Here is a 21457-nt window from a genome sequence, read left to right on the forward strand (position 1 = left end):
GACTGCACAAGCCCGGAGGAGCAAACCAGTAAGCAGCACTCCTCCATGATCTCTGCTTTTGTACTTGCATTCAGATTCCTGTCCTCACTTCCTTCCATGATGAATTATTATGTGTAAGTGTTAGTAAAATCCACCCTTTTCTCCCCTTGTTCCTTATGGTCATGCTGTTTTATTACAGCATAGAAACCTAACTAAAACAACTGGAAAGGTGCAATGGATATACAAAATAGGATGCCAATAAGCAAATAAGCCCAAATAGAATAGAATATACACAACATTGATGGGGATCAGAATCGTCTACAAAAACAAAACAGAACATGAGAAGAAAAACTATCATTTACAAGTTTACAAAAGCAAAATAATTTATGGTGACAACATTTAGAGTGTTGATTTTTTTTGTGGACTATAGGAATTGACTGGCATCTGGCTCAAGAAACTTTTACATCTCTCTCTTAGGATAGTGGTTATATGGTAATCATTTATCAAAATTCTTATTACATGTTTTTAAATATTAGTTTCAGAATACAAAAGCAAAAATAACAAATAAGATTACATCAGATTGATAGCTCCTGCTGATTGATGATCCATTACTGGATATATAGCCAACGAAAGCAAAACCTATGTGCTGACCAGACAAACTCACCCTGTGATTATTGAAGCATGCTTCACAACAGCCCAGAAATACAAACAACATACTGTCAACCAGCTGATGAATTAATGGGTTAAAAACCTTGGAATATTTGCACAATGAAATAATATTCAGCTATAAAAGAATGGAATCCTGTCGATTGTGGCAGCATAGAAGGAACTTGAGAGCAGATAATACACTAAATGAAATCAACTGTTCAGAGACAAACAAGGACTTCGTGACTCCGTTCATGTGGCATCTGAAGATGCTGTTCTAGAAACTGAGAGTAGAGTAGTAGATACCTGACAGTGGTCGGAGTTGATGGGGGGAAGAATGAGGCCAGTTTATTCAATAAATTCCTCATTTACAGTTAGGAAAAGTGTATTAGAAGATTCTGATAAACAGTGTTTTTTTTAATTTACTGATTTTTATGTATTGGTGTTTTGCCTACGTGTATTTCTGTGTAAGGATGCCAAATCCTTTAGAACTGAAGCTGCGGACAGTTGTGAGCTACCATGTGGGTGCTGGGAATTGAACCCAGGTTCTTTAGAGGAACAGCCAATGCTCTTAACCACTGAGCTATCTCTCCAGCCCCCATTAACAGTGTTTTCTTTAGGCAAAGATAATTACTGTAAACTTTTTTAAAACTAGAGGAAATAATTTTGAATATTTTCAGCATGAAGAATTGATACATTTTTGAGAAAATAAATGTTTATCCTCAATTGACATATATCAAAACATCACATGACATTCCATAAGCACAGATAATTTTTGTATCAATAAAATGTTAATTCTTCTGCATAGAGTTTTTACCTTGATTTTTGACAAATTAATATTTGACTCTGATCAGTTCTCATCTAAAGGGCTTCAACCAAACCATGTCCCTAGACTCTGTGTTAATTAACCTTCAAATCTGTCTTAAACATTTTTTTCTGCCCGTGATTCTGACTGCAAGAGATGTGCTAGGACGTAAATTGTTAGGATTCAGAAATCCATGAGACATTCAGCGTTGATGAGAGATAAGCAGTACCAAGTCTAGATACAGGCTTGCAGTGTTTCTACTTAAGGCACATTCTCTCCAATACTTCTTAGTGTCCTCTCCTGTCAACGATGCTGTCCCTCTAACTATGCTCCAATTCCTAGGCAGTGGAGTGGGGAGTTAATCCAAATTTACCTTCTTTTGATTGCAACTTATAAGACTAATAGCAAACTGTAATTTAAAAGCATCAAAAAAATGTCTGAAGTTTAAAAATTATTTTTACTTTCTACTATCCAAACAATGTTTTTATTTATTTCCTGGTTTCTCTATATTTTTAGTTAGTCAGAGCCAAAAAAAGAATAATTGAATATTCAAAGCTGATAGCAGGCAAGATTTCAGTTCTTTACCAAATGTAAGTTTCCCTCTTTTCTTCACCTAACTGTGAAGCTGGTGTTCTTACAGCATGATTTTTAAGACTGAAAATTCTGCTTTACCTAAAACAGCTTGTGTTTAGCTTATTCAGTATGATTGGGTCTTATCTGACCCAGTCTTTTACTTCTTGATATGCACTTCCAACATTACCCAAGACTGACTATAATGGGAGTCTCTCTTGTACTCATAGTGAATATTTATTAAAGCACTTAATACCTGAATTATGAAATGCAGACACAAGCACATTAACCTGGCTGAGTTATTTCCTTTCTCGCTTTTTTAAGCACATATTTTAGCCCCGTCTATCAACGCCAGATGGCAACTACATTTTGATACACTGAATATTTACTAAGTCATGTGGTATGCTTTTGAAGTATTTTTTATAGCCCTTCCTTCAAATGAGCTGACTCATCCTTCATTCATTTATTCCTGCTTTTAACAAGTTGTATTTTTAGAAATTTGACCTCAGCTTTATCAAACTGATGAAGGGTGTTTTAAAGCGATGCATCCAAAGTTCTGAAGGCCTGACTGTGCCTTCCATCCTGTCATCATGGTACATACTCAACTTTTAACGTTAATAATTATTCATTTCTCTCATGTTTTCATAAAACTTGATTCTAGTTGCATAATACTGTTAGCAATGAGAAATATATTTGTGCATAGATAGCTTTAAGATATTCAGAAAACTGAAAGTGTTTATGATTAAAATGACCATGAAAATAACAACTTAACAACTGATGATTTTTTTCCATGGCCTACATAAAGAACCAGTGGGAAATACACAGAAGAGCTAATGCTAGGACAATAGCAATAATGACTCTAGTTGTGCCAGAAAAAGGATGTACTACGTGATGGCCCTCAGAATACTGATGTTCACATTTCTTTGGTCTCCATGAAAATATGCTTTTGTGGGAGCCAATGTCAAGATTTTATATAGACACTAATATTTCTTAATCTAAGGCAATATAGAGTTTGGAGATAAACATACATAGCATTGAAAACTATGGCTGGAGGTCAGTGCATATTTTAAGAACTCTTTTCCATTGGGCTCCAAATACACTTTTCACTTACTAAGTTTTATGACTTCTGGTCAGTATAGGATAATGTGTATCTTTATCTTTACATATCTAATTTATGAACTGCTTATTAGTCAAAAGTATAGGCCTGCATAAATCACAGTATTTACTTTCATTTTACGGGACAGTGCTTTCTGTATCTTCGTGGCTTTAGTTCATTGTGTTGGGAATTACCAAGCCCCCTTCTTGACCATGTCAGTGATCTTCTATTGTTGGATTTTATTTATTTATTCATTTATTTATTTATTTATTTATTTATTTATTAAAGATTTCTGTCTCTTCCCTGCCACCGCCTCCCATTTCCCTCCCCCTCCCCCAGTCAAGTCACCCTCCCTCGTCAGCCCAAAGAGCAATCAGGGTTCCCTGCCCTCTGGGAAGTCCAAGGACCACCCACCTCCATCCAGGTCTAGTAAGGTGAGCATCCAAACAGCCTAGGCTCCCACAAAGCCAGTACGTGCAGTAGGATCAAAAACCCATTGCCATTGTTCTTGAGTTCTCAGTAGTCCTCATTGTCCACTATGTTCAGCGAGTCCGTATTGTTGCATTTTGAGCTTTAAAATGCATTTGCCCAAATTCTAAGTAGACTCATGGGTGTTGTTAATCTAAATTTTCTCTTTATTTTTGATCAAATTTGATTCTTCCATTAGGCTGTTATTCTAGATGACTGTTTACAACTTCTCCAGTGCTGCCCTTTGGAGAGCAGCCTTTCTAGTTTGTAAACTGGAACAGTAGTATTTCATGCAGCATAAGTGAGAAATACAGTTCTTACCAGTGTGCTCTTATGGACAGAAGGTATTATAGCTCTGCTCTAGCAATGCTTTAAAAAACTGGACACAGGGCTGGAGAGATGGCTCAGCGGTTAAGAGCATTGCCTGCTCTTCCAAAGGTCCTGAGTTCAATTCCCAGCAACCACATGGTGGCTCACAACCGTCTGTGATGAAGTCTGGTGCCCTCTTCTGGACTTCAGGCATACACACAGAAAGAATATTGTAATACATAATAAATAAATATTTTAAAAAAGTGTTAAAAAAACTGGACACAGAGAGCTTCTCTAACTTGGCTCATTGAGCCTTTGAAAATATAAATCATTAAAGCACAAAATGTTTATTACAATGTCTTACACAGCAAATAAGTGGTTCATATTTCACATGGGATGATTATATGTGTTAATGGTATCGAAGTAACAGTAAGAGAGTGAAAAGTAGACTTATTAATGAAATAAATAATTATTAATTGCTAATACATTTCTTGGTAAATTTTCAGCCAATGATAACATAATAATGAAAGAAATGTCAAAACAAATTAAGATTTTGATAGTTTAATCAAAACAGCACAAAAAATATTTAATGTAAATTTACTTAGTCAAAAGTACAACTTTGTTTCCTTTCTAATAGACAGCCATTTCAAAATATAAGTAGAAAAGATGTTCAAAATTTTATCGATTAGCAAATAGAGATTTCAGCAAGATGCTACCTAGTCCATTACCAAATATTCAAATGCTTGATACCTCAGGATTCAATATCTTTCCTTTCTCTCACATAAATGTCATAATTACAAACCAAACGCAGATAATAGAGGAATATGGACTACTCAGGGAGTAGTGACACCACACATCTTACACGAATTCCACAGGTAATTTCTGAGTCAGAGATGACCAAACTGAGGGTCACTTGTTCAGTGCCACAATGATAACCAGTGGAGATAGATTCTGAGCCTAGATGCCTGTGATTCTAGCATCTCATAACTCCTTTCACACAACCTAAGTAAATTAGTGGGCAGTCTTTCCAGAACCTCTGCCTCTCTGTGGATTCCTGAGCTCCCCAAGCTGGTCTTGGGGCCTTCTGTTCCTCGGTTCTGTATTTGAGGATGCGCTACAGAGGCAGAGGGAAGCAGGAAGGGGAGAATGGGAAATAGAATTGACAAACATACCTTTGCAACTCCCTTTTCAGATAACCCTGTGCTTGTTTTCAAGGAGTGGAGCACGAAACTACCTCGTCTAAGTTCCTTATAATCAGCTTATTTCAGGTAGTTTTACTTCTTTATTACATATATTTTAAGTGAGAGACCTGTGTGTATGGTGTGTATTATATGTATATGTAGTCATATTTATACACATTTGAGCATGGGTACATGTACATATGTGTGTGTGCATATGGAGATCAACATTCTACTTCAGTAGTCATTTTCAATCACTGTCCACTCAATTTTTTGAGATAGAGTCTATCACTAAACCTGGAGTTCACCAATTTTACTAGACTGACTGGTGTTCAAGTCCCAGAGATCCTCGTGTATCTACCTACGCAGTTCTGAGATTCCAAGCGTGCGCCATTAATTTTTATGTGAGTGGTTAGGATCTGATCTCAGATCCTCATACTTGTGCTACAGCATGTTGCTGGCTGGTCCATCTCCCTAGCCCTATAATCAGCCATTCGTTAGTAACTCTAATACAGAAATCTGAGGCTTTTCTTTCTGAAGGCATTTCATAAACCTTTTCATCTACCTAATCTGCATATTGTACTGAAGTTATTTACCTTCCAATGTTTTGCAAGTTCCCTTAGGAATACCCTTAGCAACTGCCTTTCCATACAAACTGCCTGGGAAAGTTTAAGAGGATCAAACCCCTTGTAACTAAACAAAATAGACCTTTTGAATGGAAATTTAATAGCAAATTAGATTGGCAGCATTACAGTGGGATGAATGAAACTTTTGTTTTCTTTACGTTTACAGTAAAAAAAAAAAGTCAGCTAGCTCTCTGTCATACAATAGAGTGGATGAAAAAATTGTTTTGTTTTTGTTTTTGTCTTATTTTACAATATATCTTGCTTCTACCACATTCTATAAATTCACCCTCGAAAACAAACCTTTAACCTGGGCTGTCCCCAATTGCCTTTGCCAGTTGCACTAGGCCTTGACTGGAACACGTGTTCCTAATGGAAGACGAGTTTTCAATGGAAGAAATGGTCTGTTCACCAAATATATAAATTCTGTGACAAAGGCAAAGGACGTGCCTTTCATCCTCATCAAATGAGGCTACATGAGGCCTTCACAAACTCCATGTACCCTCATGATCCTGCTTTGAGAACGCATTAGGGAGGGGGTTGACAGAGAGACTCGACCTTCTTTCTTATTCTCTGCTTTCCAGATAGTTTATCTTTCTAGTGTAGATGTTTTATAAAACTGAGAAATCAGGGGGAAATGGTCTCTAAATTATCTATGCTCTGTATTTTAAATGAATGGCCCCAACCATTGATAAAAAGGTATCTCCCCATCAGAATTTCCTGTCCATCTCAATAATTCTGCTAAGTCTTTTTATTCTGTTAAAACTTTTTTTTTCATTATTTGGATCTTAAGGCATAATTTATTCTTTTTAATCAATCTCTTTTCTCCCTGTATCCCTCAAAAGTCACATTTTTTTTCAGTGAAGAATTAAAAATGAAATTACTTTATCTGTATGGATTTTGTGTGTCTGTGTATTGTTCATGTATATAGGTACATGTGGAGGGTTGCTTATATGTGTGTGTGCATGTACATTTAGAGGACAGAGGTCAACTTCTGATGTCATTCCTCAGATGACAGGTAGCACTCATTTCTCTCTCTCTCTCTTTTTTTTATTTCTTGAAAATGAGTCTCTCACTGTCCTGGAGCTCACATGTAAACTAGTCTGTAAATAGAGATTTCTCTCTTGCCTGTCAGGTTCCAAATAAACATTCAGAGTCTTATATTAATTATAAAAGTCTACCCAATGGCTCAGACCTATTACTAACTGTTACTTTTAAATTAGCCTATTTCTATTTATCTATGTATTGCCACGTCGTTTGTGGCTTTCATCGAGCTGCAGGCATGTTGTTCCTCGGGCAGCTGAATGACATCTCCGAGAGTTTGTCCTTCTTCTCTTGTATCTCTGCTTGGATTTCCTGCCTGGTTCTATCCTGCCTTGCCATAAGCCAAAGCAGACTTACTTATCAACTGGTGAGAGCAACACATATATTCACAGCATATAGAAAGACGTTCCACAGCACTAGTCTGTCTGTCTGTCCAGGGAGTCCCAACATGCCTTCTGGTCCTGTCTCCCTAGCACTAGGATGGCAGCTATGTATCCCCTCCTGCACCTTTTTGATAAAGGGGGTTCTAAGGACTGAATCGAGATCCTTGTGTTTACACAGCATGAACTTCACCAACTGAGCCTTTGTCCCCAGTGCTATAAATAGTCTTAGTATAACATTCTTTGTAATTGTGTCAAATCAAAGAAAGGTGCAATTGCCTAGTAAAGCTATGGTAAGTAAATCCTCAGTTTATTTGGTTTCTCAATAATGGAAGTCTACATATATTAAAAGTATATTTAGTTTAAGAATGATTCGATTTTTCTTCTCAAGGCACCTGAGGAAAATAGCCAAACTAAATAACTGACCATTAACAACACTATCCATTGTAAACTGATGCCAGCCAGAAAGATATCAGAAAACAACTGGCTGCAACTGTGATCATCTCTCATATCAGCAAATGAGGCCAATCTCCAGGTTGTGTCATCAACATAAAGCAAGTAGTCCTGGAGTGATTAAGAGAGAGGTGTGAGGTAAGGTTGCAAACTCATTTGACTCTGTCATTAACTAAACTAGCAAGTTTTTAGAGTATGATCATGTACTTTTTGATAAACATTAAGCAATCATAGATGGTAACTCTTTGTTAACTGTGTGAGAGAACAATTAATATGTTTGTAATTTATATATGCATATATAAAATCTTCCATGTGTGGTAGCACACACCTTTAGTTCCAGTAGAAGCAGAGGAAGGCTAATTTTTATGAGCTCCAGGACAACCTGGCATACATAGCAAGTTCTATCCCAGCCAGGACTACAGAGTGAAACTATATGTTTTGCATAAAGAAGAATAGATGATATTTGATATTCAGTAAACTCAGTTAATTTTCGAAGAAATAACATCAAAATTTTAAAAAAAGAATGAACTGTTTTGCAAGTAACAAAATAGATGAATCATCAAAATATATATGCTTCTTCTGGTTAGTTGACATTATTGTAAAGCTTCTAGCTTTTGTTTCTAATTTCTTAGTGTCTGATACATCATTAGAAAATAACATTATCAGTTTCTAGAGAAACAGCCCCTCTTTGGTTAAGAGCACTTACTACTTACCACTTTCAGAAGACCTGAGTTTTGTTCCCAAAACCCATATCAGACTACTCATAACTGGCTTTAAATCCTGCTTCATGGAATCAAACTTCCTCTTCTTACCTCTGCAGTCAACAATACACATGTACACATGCATACCCACCTCCCCACACACACACACCCCACAACTAAAAAAAATTAAAATACTTTAAACTGGCTATATGAATGAATGAAAATAGACTGAACATGGGCTAATGATGAGTATATGACAGGTATCAAAATAGGATTAGTGAAATTCAAATATCCAACATGCTAATACCACTGGTACCACCCTACTAGACAAACTTTATACATTATCTACTGCTATATAGATTACCCCAAATGCTTATGGCTTAAGAGAATAAGCAAGTATTGTCTGTTGTCAGAACCTGCTCCAATAAGTCAGCTAGGGTACCTGGAGGAAGGCGAGAGGATCAAGGAAATGGCAGATAAAAGAAACTGAGAAACCGAGATAAAAACACAGGATAGATCCAGGAGGTCTGTTGACCAATACCAAACATCCCAGAGTTTATTTCAGAACTTGCTTTTATACGGATTAAAGGCAGAAGGCAGAACAAAGAGCAGTGCAGTCAGTTAAATACTTCCCTGCACTGTCCTTGGGAGAAAGCACAGGCAGGCTCGCTATCTATCATTTGAGTCCTGCTAGCAGCAAGCAGTTTCTTTTACTACCTAGATGTGCCCTTGACTGGCACTCACCAGCCTGTGTCTTAGTAGATAATGTGTTCTTTCTTATGGGCAAATGCTCTTTCCCATGGGCTTAATCAGAACATTCTCACAGCCCTCAAGGATATTGGAGCAGGCAGATCAGGCAAGCTTGAACTCAAATGACTTTTAAGTCAGAATGGACTCCAGATGGAAACTGAGTTACTTGTGGGCTACCAAAGGCTCTCAGCAGTCTCATATCATTGGGAGGTCAAGAATGGCTTGGTGAAGTAGTTTAGGGTCTGTCATGGTGTTATAGTCATAATATCTCCAAGGGCTGAAAAATGTCAAGCCATGGTATCTTGAGTTGGAGGAGTCTTATAAGATTTCGCACTCACTTGGTTGAAAAGTCAGGAGGGCTGCTTTGGTATCCTTATGGGAGGTTCTGGCTTCCCCTAGAAGGTGAGAGCTAAATAATAAAATAGAAGTGGTAATTCATTTGTAGACAGAAGTTTCTGTCCTGCTGGGTCCCACAGCCGTTCAGTCCCAACAAAAAAGACAGAGGCTTATATTAATTATAAACAGGTTGGCCTATTAGCTCAGGCTTATTATTAACTAGCTCTTACAACTTAAATTAACCCATAATTCTTATCTATATTTAACCCCAGGACTTAGTATCTTTTATCAGTGAGGCATTCCTATCTTGCTTCCTCTGCATCTGGCTGGTAACTAACTCTCTGCCTTCTTCTTCCCAGAATTCTCTTAGTCTGGTCAAACCACCTATACTTCCTTCCTAGCTACTGGCCAATAAGTGTTTTATTAAACTAATAAAAGTAACAAATCTTTGGTGTATAAGAACATTATTTCACAGCATTATTCCTTTTATTTATTTTCAAAACAAGAACTCTAAATTTAATCTCCTTGGTTTGACTTTTTTCCTGACCATTATCCATAACAACTTGTAACCAACATGCTAAACAAAGACAAACATCCATAATCCATTTTTGGAGAATATGGGTATAATTTTCTAGGCTACTTCCTGCTAATTAGGGTCACTGATAATCTTATGGGGACCAAAGAAAATTTAGGATTATAGTCAAGTCCTGACTGAAGTGTTCTGTGAGGCTGGATCACCTCAACCAGTCCTTTGAAGCTGCATTTATTTTATGATTGAATTAGTCACAAAGTTCCATGATGTTGAAAAATACCATCATTGGAGTTTTCTCAAAGACTTTCCAGTATATTCTAGAATTCCATCTTGTGACCACTGGCAGGAATAACTATGAAACAATATAAAACAATTAGACAGCATTTACTTTTCTTTCTGGGATTTGTTGAGTTGATGGTGAAACCTGGGAGATTGAATTGGGTGAATCTTAGAAGGCAGGGTCACTGAGGGGTAGTACTAAAAATTAATTAGAAATAGATTCAGAAAAAGAGTAAGCTCAATTCAGTTATTATGGTTAAATATTTAAGAACTTAACTTTCGTAGGCTTCTAGACTTGCTCTGTCTCAGAAAGATGTTGGCAATTAGGATAATTTTCATTCTGTGGTACCCTAGCTACTGTTCCTCTCCTAGACAAAATTTAAAATATCTGTATATTCTCATTTCCGAAAAATGAGTGATTACACTACCCACTGGCTCTATTCCACCCAAATTTTCCATTTTCCACCCTGAACTGTTTGTTCATTCCAAGATTGCCAATATCAGTTAAGTGTTGATCATATTCTAGAACACCAAAGTAATTAGCAATAAGGTGTGAATGAGGTTTACAGGTTCACAAGGAAAATTTGCATTTTAAAGAGGGGCTTGTTAAACACAAATGAACTCCTAATAGATGGAACGTGTGAGAGACGATTTCTTTCTGCAGGGGGTGGAGGAAGATTTCTCTTGCTCCTTTTCAGTCCAGAAATATATACCCAAGGATGGGTATGGTGCCTTTAGTCCCAGCACTCCCAGAGGCTGAGACAGAGAGATCTCTGAGTTTGAGGCCACCCTGATCTGCAGAATGAAGAAAGAGAAACCCTGTCTCGAAAAACAAAGCAAAACAAACATACAAAATCCAAGTCTCATTGGCATTCTTCACCTGCTGCCTCCATGCAATTACTGCCCACTTCATCCATCCTAACCCTAGCAAGTAGAATATGTTTAAAAGAGAGAATTATCTGTTAAAGATACAGTTCATTGATAAAATTGTGTCTGTTCCTGAAAACCTGTTGCCTGAAGGTAGACCTCATAGCCTTAAATTGTTACAGTAATTACTTTAAATAGAAAAAAAAAGTCATAAAAAACAGGATGGGCTTTAAAAAAAATTCCGCTAACGTATTCAGATGAAAGATAATTTATTTCCCCCCAAATCCAATAATTAGTAAAAGTTCTGAAGAAATTATTTTTAAATATGTACAAAAGAAAACCTCTGTACAATTGTCTAGTATTGAGTGTTTTAATTTTTTTACTAATGCTTTTCCTTTAAGAACCTGCCTTTTATTCTCTGACCCCTTTGCACAAGATTGACCAGTTTCCTCTTTAAAGCCTGTGGATGCCAATATCCATCCCCAGGTGTGGCCCCTCTGTAGCTCAGGAAGGCAATAGAGACAGCCTGCTCCCATGTGCTTGTATGCTCGGGTCAGTCATGCTGCTCTTCATAGAAGAATCCTGGATCTGAAAAAGAAGCACTGTGTTCATAAAAATAAAGTAAGAAGAGCTATTAGTAACTTTGAGCTTTAAACAGTGTTCTCTATTGGTTTTTTAATGTCCTTACAGCCATTTTAGAATTGAGTTAGCAATAATGATGTTCACAGAACTAATCTGAATTTGCCAACAAAATAAATAGTGGAATTAGGATTCAAATCCAAGACTCAAAAAGTTTCGCTGCAAAGCTGTGTTTTTTTCATTAGCAACTTTTAAGGGAAAATATACCTTTTTGTAAATTAAACATGCTTACTAAAATCAAAGCCCAAGATAGTTCACACACTATAATTGATCCGATTTTTTTTTCTCATCTTAAACTTGTAGATAGAAAGATCCTTCTGGCTAAAGACCCACGAATAAAGCAATGGATTTAGTTTCTATTTTCCTCTTCATGAACATCGACCAATATTAATTTAAATTTTCTCTGCAGATTTATTGTCAATGTAGTGTAAATAACTCTTCTTAAGCTCATGCTCAGGCAGCCCCCATAATTTGCCATCCTAACTGGAGTCCTTTTGAAAGTGAAAGTGGACACTATTTAAAGTTTGCATCTGAGCAATCGTAGGTAAACTGGAACTATCCTTAGTCAAGTGGGGGGTATGATCACCCAGCCTAAAAGGCATCATTCTAAGTAAACTATTCACAAACCGAAAATCCTGTGAGTTATCTGGTACTTGCAAGTTTTTGCAGTGACTTGGGACCAACTTCAGGGAAATATGAAATCAAGGCAAGTAACATCAAATTTCATTTTGGGTGTGGAACTATTCATATCTTAGAGTAGCATGGAAACCAACATTTTTCCTTTTGAAAACAAATACCCTATTGCTACATGCTATCTATCCATCCATCTATATGTTGCCTTAAATGTCTGCCTATGAAGTGTTCTATTGTAAAATGGCCCTAAAGTATCACACCTATTATCAGGGTCAGAAATGGCAGAAAGAGAATTGAGCAATTATTGCTAACCATTGCTGAATTGTTGGGCAGTCCTTCAAATAAGATTATTTCCCATTCACCTAACTTAAGTGTTCCCACAATCATTGAAAAGTTCAACTTAATTTTATTTGTTCCCTTAAAAAAGGGGGTGGGCAGATGTTTTTCTGGTAATTTTAACTTTTCTTTGACGTAGGAAGTTTCCCTTCTGCACAGCAAGTTGTAGCCTAGAAGTGGTAAAATTGCCTAGGGGGCAAAATAATGAAACTTTTTTTGTGGAATAGTTCACAATGAAATACAAGATGCATTACATAATGTAGTCTTTTGTTTGTGGAGCCTTTGACAGAATCCTGCAATTTTGGCTGACGGTAAATACTGCCACCAAAGTCTTCCCTAACTTTAGGCAACTCTGAGTCTTTTCCTCTACCTCCTGCCATGATTATTCTGGCTTCTGATTAAATCACACCTTATGTTTAAAGTCACTAACCTAAAATGACCTGAAGCTACTTATTTCTCTCCTCGGCAGTTCCCTGTGACTGGTAATATTTGGAATGCCTGAAAATAGCCTCTGCCCCAACTTAGGTAGTCTATACTCCAAGCAAATGCTACAACAGGTTCTCCCTTCCGATTTTCAAACCTCAGGTGAGAGATTTTGGAAGCAAATTAGCATGCTAAGGAGTCTGTGGCATTTAGGTGAGTCACAATCACACAATCTAAGCAACAGGGAAAGAATCTTGTTGCTAGGAAGACTGGAGAGAATAGCTATTTGGTAGGCAACACTCACTAATCTGACTGTAATGACAAAAAATAAAAGGTAAATTAATGTGAGCTGTAAAAACTAAAATATAATTTATGCAGAAGGTAGGCATAAGGTGCATTACAAGATAACTAGAGCAATTAGATTGATAAATGAATACTGATTGGGTTCTGCCAGGGAAGAGCAGAGGCTGGAGAGCAGGAAGAACAGCCAGGCTCTACAGGGTAAGTGGCCACCGCCTTCCCAATTCTTTATTCTTGAAAGGTAAGAAGAACTGAGGCTCCTTTCTCTCCTACCAACTCAAATGTGATCAGTACTTTCTATATCATAATAAATGGGTGACTGTGATTTTAGTGCAAAGTTCAGGCATGACTGAAGAAATCATGGAGATATTAGAAAAGAAAACTGAAAATGAGGATTCCCTGGAACACTAAGATTGAAGCATATTCTAATCTGGTTGTTACATACAGGATACTTTTTAGAAAGTACAGACACCAAGAATGCCTTAGCAAGATGCAACAAGCAGTGGCAGCTAACGTACCAAGTTAGTAATTAAAGCTTTATATTTGAAAGCCAAGTTGTATTTCTGGTATTGGGTTTTTGTAATACACAAATAAGTGTCAAGTGCATTCTGAAGACTGTTGCTGCCACTTGCTCCCTTTCCCTATTTTCTGTTCTCTACAGTCTCCCAGAATTTTCAGTGTTAAAAAGAGCTTTGCAAAAATAAAAAGTCATTCGCTGGAGATTTCTAGTTTACAATAGTAGAAATTTACACTTAGCTAGTTTCCGTGCTTGTCATGAGGATTCCAATAAAGACGCTTCTGGTCAAGCAGATTGTTAATTTCCATAATGAATTGATCCTTTTATCAGGTAATGACCTTCTTTGCTGATAATGACAGTTTGACTTAATCAGTCTAACGTGGTTACGATTTCCAAGTAATACACTCTGCCAGCCCTGCCTTTCAGTCTGTGTGTGTCCTTCAAGCTAAAGTGAGCTTCTCTTAGGCAGATACTTGTGTGGATCTTGGTTTTGTTGTTAATGCCCTTTCGTTTTTAATCCTTTCAGGTGCTTTGTGTCTTTTGATTGAGGCATATAAATGTTTATTTCAAATTTAGGTAAAGATTTATTGTGTCATTTTGCCCATTTCGGTGTATATTGTATTTCCTTACTTCCTGTTTTCTTATTTTCCACTGTGGTTTGATGTCTTGTTGTTCTCTTTTTCTATTGGTTCCTTTCTCTCCCCCTCTCCCTTTTCAAAGTGATTCATTTACCTTCATTATAGTCTTCGTGGTGTCCAGTGTTTGGCAACTTACCTTTGTCAGTGAGTTCTCCCCTTTTCTATGTTCTCAATGCTGCAAATTAGCATCCTTTCACTCCAGCTCTCTTTGATGTTATTCTTTTCCTAGGTGTATCTAGTTATGATGAACCCCCTCAACCTAAGTTTGTCTTTACCTTATTACCTCCCTTACAATTCAGGACAATCTTTCTGGCCACAAGATTTTCAGTTAATAGTTTATTTCTAGTCTCTTTTAGCCTGCCAAATCCTATGAGCAAACTTCTGAACATCTTTCTTAAACACGACAATTGTTTTTCTCTTGCTACTTCTAAAAATTCTCTTTGTTTTTAACAATTTGATTACATAATGCATTGTACATGCCTCTTATGATTTAGTTGGATTTCTACGGCCTTTAGGAATATTTATTCCCCTCCCTGAATTTCTTTTCCCTTCTGTTTCTTTAAATCACTCCTCCTGTCTCTCTCTCTCTCCTGCTTCAATACTTCCATTAATGTGTTTATGGTTCATATTTTGTGAGTTAAACTAGTTCTTTTTTTTCTATTTTCTTTTTCTTTCTGTTTGCTTAACTTCATAACTTTGAAATATCTGTTTCCAAGTTCACTGATTCTTTATTCGAATCTTTGTCTGCTTTGGAACAAAGCACCCTAGTGAATATTTCTGACCACTTTCATATTCTTCAGCTCTAGTCGTTCTTGCTTGTCTCTGTACTGTTGTTGTTGTCTCCCTCTTTATTAACTTCTCATTTTCATCTTGTTTCTTTTTTCTGGTTTTGTTCAGTTGTCTTAGCTGTTGGTATATGCTCTTTTGTAAATCACCTAGCTTCTGTAAGACAACTGCTTTGAATTCTAATTCTTTGAATTAGTCAATTCACAGATCTCCAATTCTTTCAAATTGGTTGATTTGTTCTCTTTGGTTATGTCGTGCTTTCTTGATTCTATGTATTTCTTACACGTTCACTTTTTAGTCTTCTGTGTCCAGAGGAACAAATGCCCCCTGCCTGCAGACTGTACAGAGTAGAAGTGATGAGAATAGCTTACTGGTGATCATACTTGATATGAGGGAACTTAGCATTGCTGGTTACTCATGGTCACCTATGATATTAAATGGAAATGAGCTACACAGAGTAGCAGAAATTCTAGGAGGAGGTCCTGCTTCACTTCCTTCTCCCCTTCATGGAGAAAAACCTCATTCTGCATATTTTACAGATCTTTCAGAGAACTAGATAGAATGACTCACTTCTCCCTCACCTTTGTTCCTATGTCCCAGAGACCTGGGGTCCACAAATGAGACAGGGCCCTCAATGGGGCTAGACAGCAGCAACCCCAAAGGAGTTTTCAGGCAAGCCAGGAACCCAAGCAAAGAGCTGCACTGCCAAAACTTACTCAGTTGTCCACAGGGGAACACATGGCCTATCAGTAGTTGGTGTTGAATTAAGCTAGTTTGGAGGAGGTAATGGCCCAGCTACCATGAAATTACTCACATTGCCACATAAATGTGACTGTTCTTGCTTTGTGACTTCTCAGTACTAGTGTGCTTCTACTTCTTAACTAGATTCTGTTCAGAATATTGGGTTCCAATAGCACTATTAGAGTTCTGTTTATGGGTCAAGACGATAGATAAAGTTTTATAATCTGCCATCACACTAACTTCATCCCTATTTGTTGTTCATTAGACCTTAATTTTGCCTGGAAGATGCACCAGTGACTGGCCAAATATGTAGAGTGTTAAGATGTGCAGCATTAGTAACTTAGCAAGGCCAGCATGCCTGAGTAGCCATTTAATGAAATGTACTTGTTACTTTAGATTCTGCCTTCCTTAGTTACATTAGAATATATCAGGTTATTTGAGTTAAATAATTCTTCATTGTTTGAGATTATAAGTTAATATATAGATAGATAGATAGATAGATAGATAGATAGATAGATAGATAGATAGATAGATAAATGTTTATCTGTGTGAGTATATGCAGATGTGAGTGCAGGTGCCAGCAATGTCCAGAAAAAGGAACAGTATCCCATGAAGTTGGAGGCAGCTGTGACCACCATTGTGGTTATTGGGAACTGTTCTTAGGTCTTCTGCAAGAGCAGTATGCACTCCCCAGCTTCTAAACAGTGCTTCATATTTTGACAAGAGATCTCCTGTTTATTTTAATTGGTTGAGCAATTTTACTTTCAGTAGTAGAACCTTAAAACAACTCCGCCAAAGATTTATATTATTAATATTGACCCTTTTTAATAAGTTACTGTAGTGCTTAGACTTTTGTCAACTTGATATAAGCTACAGTCATTTGAGACAAAGGAACCACAATTGAAAAAAAAATGCCTCCATTAGATTACTATGTAGGCAATTCTGTAAGGTATTTTCTTGACTAATGATTGTTGTGGAAGGCCCCAATCCTCTATGGGTGTGACACACCGGACAGCGGGTCCTCAGTTTTAAGGAAAGCAGGTTGAACAAGCCATCTAAAACATGCTGATAAGCTGCATTCCTCCATAGCCCCTAATTCTCTCCATGATGGACTATAAGATAAAATAAACCCTTTCCTCCCCAAGTTGCTCTTGGATTTTATCACAGCAACAGAAACTAAAATAGGACACTTATTTTATTGTCCACAATAAGGCAACATTATCAGTAATTACTTTCAGGTTCAATATTTTATGTTATTTTTCAATTTAATTTAACATATATTAATTATTAGAATACTTATATAACACAAACTAATGAGGTGCGACCTGAATGGATGCAGAGATTGAACAATGTTGATGTTTTTCATAAAATAGCTGATAATATGATACAGTCAAGACTGAGATGTGTATCCTCAATCCATCCTAGCTCCTTGGTTTCAGCATCTCATTTGTATATATGGTTTATTCCAAAAAGGAGAGAAGCTCATTCCTGTAGGAGGAGGCTGATAGTTGGTCCTGGCCACCCAGAACTGAAATAATCACACAGAAACTGTATTAATTAAATCACTACTTGGCCCATTAGCTCTAGCTCCTTATTGACTAACTCTTATATTAATTTAACCCATTTCTATTAATCTGTATATCGCCACATGGCAGTGGCTTACCAGGAAAGATTCAGCATGTCTGATTCTGAAGGCTTCAATGGCATCTCTCTCCCTGCCTTCCTTCTCCTAGCATTCCCCCTAGCTCTCCCCACTTACCTAAGGTTCTGCCCTATCAACAGGCCAAGGCAGTTTCTTTATGCATTAACCAATGAAAGCAACACATAGACAGAAGGACCTCCCACACCACATTCCTTTAGAGTTGTCAAACAAAACATGGTCTTTGAACTATCATTTTACTATATATACATTTCTATATCACTTTCCTTTGAAAGAATTTAGAGCATTCTAGAATCATTAGATCATCCGTCCACAAAGTAGTTCAGTGCAATTAGAAAACAACAAGAAAATGTAATTATTCCCTTTCTGGCTATTGGAAAGCTGGATTCTGAATTTCTTGGAATTCTATAAACCCATGAGTGAGAACATGTAAAAGCAGCCGCCAAGGACATACAACCAGCTTCCTTTGCAAAGGCAGTTTCCATTTCACTTATTACTTACGACTTCTACAGAGCAAACACCATCATCCACATATAACCATCCCTTATTCCCGATCTAAGGAGCAGTTAGCTATTGATTTCAGTGATGTCATTAGAAAAACAAAAAGAATAGTGGGCAAGTGGAATGCCTGCAACAACAAACATGCTGCACAGGTTGTAATGCAGTGGAGTGCATAGTTTAGGCCTTGGTTTGCATTAAAAGTGGAAGTAAAAGAAGTAAAGAAAAGATGAGTGTGCTTCTCCCCAACCAATCTGTAAACCCCATACTATGAGCTCAGCAGGTAGAAAGAAACCAGCAATTTTGGGAGGTGAGAAATCATTCTAATTATGGCAACCTAGAAACTTGTTTTCTTGGTAGCACTAGAATTTCCCTCTTTTGAAAGGTATCAGAAGGGAGAACAAATCTTTATAAATCTCAAAAGAGGCTCTCAATCTCTAGCAGTGACCAATTGTATTTCTTTCTTTACTTAAGCCTTTCTGAGTCATAAGTGAGTTATATTCATCTCTCATCCCATGATTTTCGTAGTAAAAATAATTTGTATTTGAAGCCTAGAAAAATGTTTGACCTGCACAGTCGAATGTTTAAACAGGTGTGTGCTGCCCTGGTCCGGCTAAGGAAGGTAGTCCTCTCCCTAGAACCCTGCCATTAGGAGAATGTTTCTCATGCCAGCTTTTAGGAGCTCATGAAGAAAGGCTCAGGTGATACTTAAGTCTTATTACCTGCTTACTAACCCACTTTCTTCCTTCTGCTCTGTATTCTCATGAAGAAATTGATTTAATAGTTTCAAGATATTATTAAATACATTCTACATTAATATTATATGTCCTCTTTGAATCCAAGTGGCAATACAATAGAATTTCATTTTATAAATAACACCTTTCAAGCTAACACCACAGGGCACAGTACAAAAGAATCAAAATAGAACACAAATGCTGTAATCAAATGCAGACCCCAGGAAGGCTGATTAAAAAGGCATGTTGCTAGTAAGAGCAGCCGACAGGGTAAGTATAGTGGGTCATAGCAGAAAAGCCAGCTGAACAGAAGGGCAAACTAAAATAAAATGGACTTGCCAGGCCATTTCATAGGGATTTACGATGCTCTGTTTGCATCCTCTCCTTTCAGCTCAAGAATGAATGTGAGAGGCATGTGAATGTGGTCTGGAGGGAGGGCTTCAATATGGGGTCATTATGTTTCCCCTTGGTATTTATATGTAACACAAACAAAAGAAAATCTTAAACATATCTACCTGCATCTGAAAGAGATGTGTACAACCTTATTGTGAGAGAGGATTGTGGGAGTATCCAGAAAGCCTTGCCTCGCTAGATGTTACTGTTGGTTTTCAGAAAGCATGACTTGAAACAAGATCTGTTCCACTACATGAAATGAGTACGACTTGTGACCAGGCCTAGGGAAAGACAAGTGTGGGGGTGAGGTGTGTGCTTTTCGTGCTGAGCCTCCTGAAGTATACTTTGTTTAGCACTCGACTGCTCCGGTTAGAATCTGTGCTCTGATCTCTGCAACAACCAAACAATTCTCTCATGTCAGAGGTTTCTGTTTTTAAACTCAATTTCTATTTAAAATAAAAATTTCTTGAATGAATTAAGAACAAACCAAAAAAGGGGGTTGTGCTTGAGTATGCATCTTACCTACATGTAAAGCTAGTTCTAACAGCAATCAATCTAGGGCTTCTTCCATGTGCTGCCTGTATGTATTTAAATGCTTACCATTTACTTAAGGAAAATGGAACACAGAAATATTAAAGTATTGATCTAACTCTGTGACTCCAGATCAGTGATCCTGCACCCCACACACACCAGAATCTCAATGGTATGGATTGTTAGGATCATTACAAATACTCCGAAGTTTGATAAAGGAGTTCTCTTTTTTTTTTCTTCTCTCTCCTATCTGCAAGTCAGTATGTTTTAGGTTTTTCCTGTAACTATTCTTCTACATTGATATGCTTTCAATATTAAACAAAAAAGCATCAGTAAGAGACCAGTTGTGTTCATTAATCAGGCTTCTGACTATGGATGGTCACGTTAAGTATTTTTGTTTGCGCACTGGCCTAACATACTGCAGAAGGAAGGATTCCCTTCCTGGTTCCCACTCCTTGTGCATTGTGCATAATTTCCCTAGAATTTGCCTTCTTTCCTTTGAATAGCTTTTTTAACATTCTACTGTATGAGACACACCAATACCCTGGTGCTCCAAATGAAAGCAGATAGCAACCCCACTACCTGGTCTCCACCTTACTTGCATCACATAACAGATAGCAACACAACCATCCCAGGAATATCTTTTGCTGCCACCCAAGAGTACAGGTACCCAACAATTCCTATTGAGAAATCTCTCTGGCACTTCTTTGGCATTCAGTGGGTAGTGTCTAGGCCTAGTTGAACAAAGTCTAGATCCAAAAATCAAAAAGGGATTTGCGTGTGGTGTGTGCACCCAGCCAGGCCTGAATCCTTGTCTAAAGATCAAAACAACTTTTCCTTGAGCGTGCAGTCTCAAATGGAGTGAGCAGCTATTTCTTATGTTTGTTGTGCTTTTGTTTTTTAGAGTTATTGTTATTTCTTATAATGTACTCTTCCATTATCACAGCCACCTTTTCTGTTGATAGTTCTTTACTGTAATGTGGCCTTTCTCTTCTGATGGACCCTGCTTCATACACACTGAAATAATATTAAAATAATCCATAATACTAAGGGCTAGAAGAAGTCAATATGTCCATACAGATCAGATTACGATCGGGGCTGGATGTTAGATGAACAAAATGTTTTAGTAATTTTGTTTTAGATAGAAAGGCAGCAAAAAAAGTAATGCTGAACATTATCTGTACATATGGCTTTACTGATCCACACTTTAAAGGATTTTATTATTGTGTGCTATAGATAAAGCCACAAAAACATCTGAATTCAGATATAATTTGTTGACCTTAGAGAAGGTGTCAAAACCCAATAATTATATAGAGTGAATTTGTAAATTATTAATAGTGGTAGCCATCATTTATTGAGCATTCAGTAATCTTCAACACTTTAATTTATTGGATCCTCATAGCAATACAGATAGATACTCAAACTGTCTCTTGCAAATGGAGAGAAGCACTGGCCTTCCAGTGCTAGCAAATTTCAGACAAAAGAAAACTGAACCCAGCTCTTCCTGTGATCCCCAGTCTTAACAATCACTCTGCTTCTAAAAATTAAGCCAATTACAGGTTACCGTGGAAATAAATAGGGCATCTGCTGAAGTCAGAGATTTGGGGAGGAGA

At 37.2% G+C, this 21457-nt stretch overlaps 1 protein-coding gene across 19 annotated transcripts in view; it reads left to right on the forward strand.

The window, feature by feature from the left end:
• Window positions 1-21457, forward strand: part of Zbtb20 (zinc finger and BTB domain containing 20) — a 766528-nt gene that overhangs the window by 480591 nt on the left and 264480 nt on the right. Inside the window, exon 1 of one of the 19 annotated variants that reach the window (XM_075962978.1) lies at window positions 5030-5140. The exons of 17 other annotated variants lie outside the window; for them this stretch is intronic. The gene's annotated coding sequence lies outside the window, so the exon portion shown is untranslated. Of the gene's footprint in view, window positions 1-5029; window positions 5141-21457 lie in introns of those variants that run through there. One more of the 19 variants, XM_075962842.1, reaches the window with a different exon arrangement.

The sequence above is a fragment of the Microtus pennsylvanicus genome, chromosome 1 (assembly GCF_037038515.1).
Source record: "Microtus pennsylvanicus isolate mMicPen1 chromosome 1, mMicPen1.hap1, whole genome shotgun sequence".
NCBI classification, from domain to species: Eukaryota; Metazoa; Chordata; class Mammalia; order Rodentia; family Cricetidae; genus Microtus; species Microtus pennsylvanicus.